Consider the following 4,674-nt stretch of genomic DNA (forward strand, 5'->3'; position numbering starts at 1 on the left):
AAAAGAATCTAAACAAATTAAGGTATTAGCTCATACAGGAAGGAGACTAATTTAGAAGGCCACCCTGATAAGAAGTACAGTATCTACAGAGTGCTGAATTAAGGCTAAATGAAAGTTACACTTCTTTCATCATTCTTTGATACACTAACTTCTTCCTATTAAAGCTGTTGACAAAATGGTCTAATGGAGAATTGTTTTTAGAAAAATGCCACAGTGACAGGAATGCAATTGGGGGAAAAAGCTTTTAAGGATTTTTTTAGCCATCTGAGACTCCATTATCATCTTGTCAGGGTGTGCTGCCTTGGCGTCGCCAGTCTCTGAAGCAGCACAATGCCCTCAATGTGATGGCTGCAAGATGATCCCAGGCGAGGCAGGCACTCATACATACCTCTACGGGTGACAAGTAGAGGAATGTTTTAACCAAGCAAGCCTTTTCCTCCTGCACTTTGGGCCCTGCCTGATACAGAGCCAGAGATCAGATTCCCTCCAGTAGCATTATGCTGCAAGAACATGCTCTCTTTAAACTACTGATGCAACAAAGGTAATTAGAATGTGCACTACTTAGAGAGATTTTTGATGCTGGGCAAATCTACCAATAAAACAAAAAATATTTATTTGGAAAAACATTTGCCTTCAACTTCACACGTATATCAATCTTATCAAGTCCTTTTTCTATATATGGCAAAACCTATGGTGTTGTCTGCATCAGGCAGCCACCTTCAGCACTGCATTGAATCAGTTGCTGAAGGTTGCTGAATCCAGGTTACAAAGAGATTCACTAATCCTAGCCACACTGTCACATTTTTAACAGCAATTATTGTTGAGTTATATATGGTTGGTTATAATAAACAAGTGACTGCATTTGTAGGTGAATGCACCAGCCAATTTTTACACAGCACTGTCCCACATACAGCCCTAATTAATTCAGTGCGTTCCTGTTTTAATTCTACATACAATAGCGAATATGTTTCTGGCAAGAAATATTTTGAACACAGGGGAATTCTCTGCCGCAAACAGGTGAAATGGGTAACTTGTCAAAAAGTTACAAATCAGGTCAATTCAAAGATTGAGTCTCACTATCAGGAGTGATTTCAAAAATCTGAAACATGAAAAATTACAATGAACTTTACCACCTTGGTTAACTCTATTTGTGTCAACTGTTTGAATATCTTCTCAAATTAGTGCTATCGTGCACATCTCATACCGTTCCTTTTTGCCGATGTGTTTGGTAATCTTTTCCCTCCTCACTGTCCTCCCGGGTCCTACCCACAGCTTGAGTGCCCATCCAGCACTGTAAATGCACTTTGCGATATCCACCCAACTTGAAACGCCTTATATGTAAATGTAAATTGGGTACAAAGACATTATGAGGAAAACATAACATCTTATAGGAGATACTGGTACTAGTTCAATTGTTCAGTATAATGCTTATCGGTTATCACTGCACAGCACAGCAAAATTACATTTGTAAAGCACCTTTCACATTGGAGGACGTCCCAAGGCGCTGAACAGTCGGGAATCAGGACCTGAGCGTGGGGGGGTTGAGGGTGGGGTTGGGGTGAGGGAGGGTAGAGAGGGAGGTTGGAAACAAGGTGAAGGGATTGTGGGATGGAGTTCCAAAGGGTGGTGGCAGAGAGGCTGAAAGCCCAGGCACCGAAGGTAGGGTGGGTCGGGTGGGAGACATGGAGCAGGACGGAGCCTGCTGAGCGGAGGGAACGGACAGGTTGATAGGGGTCAGCAGGTCATAGATATGGGAAGGTGAGGGGGAGCAAGGCCATGGAGGGCTTTGAGAACTGCTGATGTTAAGTCCTCTTGAATATTTGATGCAGAGGAGAAAGTTTCAGATACGCAGTTACTAAAAAATGCCCTAAATGATAATTATTTTTAAAAAAACTTCTGCTCAAGTTTCAAGATGACTTAAAATCACAACTGCCATTTATACAGTATTAACAATTACATAGAACAGCACAGCACAGAAAATAGACCAAATAGTCCATGCCAATGTTTCAACTCCACACAACACTATATCCCTCCTAATCGCCCAATCCTAATCTCCTACTCCTCATCTTCTATTGCCTTCTCCTTCATGTATGCAAGGAATTCTGGATTGAAATTTGAAAGTATAGGAGAATTACTCTCTTGGGAACTAAAATGAAAAAGATTTCTTCAGGAGTAGATGCTCCTTCCAGGAACCACAACCACCAGCAGGAACTCTGCTCCTAAAGTAGATTGCCTTGAAGTGTCCACAGCTGCTGACATTCTCTGCTTTCATTTCTTTTTAAATTAAGGAATCGCATTAAAAATTGCCTGCATTGGACCCCTCACTTTGATATATTTGCCAGTATATTTTCATTGGAAAATACCCTTATTAAGATATTTTAAACTGAAATGACATGATGTCTAGACAGCTTAACCAATCTGTGTGTGTCTGTTCAACTACTAGTGGCATTCCTGAAAATAATCTATTTTTATTGACCTAATCTCTCCCTATCATTGCCATTTAGAATTCAGGACTCCAGGCATATAACTGCATCCGGGATGCAGTTGGTGTAGTGTTACAGTGAACTATATTGCTATTTTTAATAAAACACATGATTTATAATGTTGCTGGGGAAAAGTAGATCCTATTGGTGGAGAATTCTGAAGGTAAGCATTCCAGTGATTAAAAATCCAGTAAGATTACTTTGATGGTATACACATCTTTTAAGAAATATTTGTTATGTGAATTTCATAGGTAATATTTATAATAACTTAATAGATTTAGTTTCTGTATTGTTCATAAAACTGAGAATAGGCAGATTGATTTAAAGGACAACAAAAAACCACAGATCAAGTCTTTAATTCATCCAACTGTCCAGAATTTCCTGGCACAGTAATATGATAATAATGATCTTTGCATTTGATATAGCGCCTTATCATGTCTTTGAGACGTCTCAAAGTGCTTCACAAAATACACTGTAAAGTGAATTGACTGTATATTTTGTGGATGAAACATGGTAGCCAATTGCGTACAGCAGTGTCCCACAAACAGTTATGGATTGAGTGACCAAATTAGTTGTACTTTTATTTTGAAGGAATTATTAAGGGGAAGCTAGATTGTTACATGAGGAAAAAAGAAATTAAAGGTTATGCTGATAGGCTTAGTTGAGGAAGGGCAGGATGAGGCTCATGTGGAGCATAAACCCCAGCAAAGACCAGTTGGGCCGATTGGCCTGTTTCTGTGCTGTGTATTCTATGCAATTCTATTATCCCCAGAAAAGCAATCCTCCAATCGACTGACAACCAGGTTCTTAGTTACTGCTGGGTGAACAAAGGAGTGTGGAGTAAGGAAACTTGCCCAACGGTTTGCCCTGCTGGGAATCAAACCCAGATCCTCTCGCTTACGAGGCGAGTGCTCTAACCACTAAGCTACAAGGAGAGTCTATTGATCTGAATGGATTTACCTCTTTATGTGAAAACATATTGTTTCCTTGTTCCTTTGTGCACTTTGGGCTTGGACACAATTAGATGCATAGGTTATGCCAGTATTCGTGCTGATTTACACAATCTCTTCCAGTGTGTTTGCTGAAAGCCATGGTGGCATTTTGTATGTGAAGAATATATACTGCATTTTCTTCGAAAAAAAAGTTTAATGTGTAAGGAGATTCCATTTCTGGTGAAGCTATTCAGCAGAGAAATAAAGTCACAATTCTTTGACTTTAAACTGTCTTTGACTGTCAAAAGTCAGTCAAAATTCTTTTTGTGGTTTGCACAATGCCTAAGAAATCCCATTTCAAAGCAAGATTACTGAAGGCAATGCAAGTAACTGAACAGAGTTTTTAACCCATGGATCTGTGAGCATGTGTTCAAGGGGTTTATAATGCATTGTGGGATTGTTCCATGAACATTTATTTCAATTGTCCTAAATGGTTTTTATGCCATCTACATGCAATAAAGTTATTGTTGTACAGCCATTGGCAATACCATGCAACAAAATTGAAAGACAATTCTAAAAATATTGCATAAAGCCAGCCATCTATTGAAAAAATCCACCTCAAGAATAAATGTTTTAATATTAAGCTACAGTGTCTTCACTTGTCGTGGTTTATGCATGATAAATCAATGCTAGCAGAGATTCCATGAGACAATCTAATTATATTTTTTCACAAACTTTACATTGTTTTTGATTTAGGAAACTGGCATGTTTCTTCAAAGACAAAGGTTGATGGGAGTCTATCGTCATCTTCAGAGGCTAAATTTAAAAAAAGACCAAGGAATGTGAAATGTGACTTCTGACAATTTCGCAATAGAATGTTCAGTTCAGCTGAAAGTAATACTATAGCATTTGAGCCTACTCTGCTCTACTGTAATTGATAAGTATAGAGATTTACTCAGCGTAGTCAAGCATGAGAAGAGGGCTAAGGTTAATTTTGTTTTTTCCTGGTGCAGTGTTACCTCGTAGCAATTCAATTCATTGCTGCCAAGAACCAAAGCTAAAATCACATAAAGCTTCATTTTATTTTTCTCGATGCTTTGCAGGAAGTGCCTCCCAGTGTTAAAAAGGAATCTTGTATGTGTCATATTGATCACTCTAATGGGACATATATATTAAGAAAAACATTGACTGAACTCAAATAAAACACTGAACATTGTAAAAGAAACTACACCAGTGTAAAAAAGGTCTTCTGAACAGAA

General features: G+C 38.6%; 1 non-coding gene across 1 annotated transcript; it reads right to left on the minus strand.

The window, feature by feature from the left end:
- Positions 1 to 3,344: 3,344 nt before the first annotated feature.
- Positions 3,345 to 3,417, minus strand: trnat-cgu. The gene has a single exon. It is a non-coding gene; the product is annotated as a tRNA-Thr (tRNA).
- Between the last annotated feature and the right edge of the window lie 1,257 nt (positions 3,418 to 4,674).

Source organism: Callorhinchus milii, unplaced genomic scaffold, assembly GCF_018977255.1.
Source record: "Callorhinchus milii isolate IMCB2004 unplaced genomic scaffold, IMCB_Cmil_1.0 Scaffold4, whole genome shotgun sequence".
NCBI classification, from domain to species: Eukaryota; Metazoa; Chordata; class Chondrichthyes; order Chimaeriformes; family Callorhinchidae; genus Callorhinchus; species Callorhinchus milii.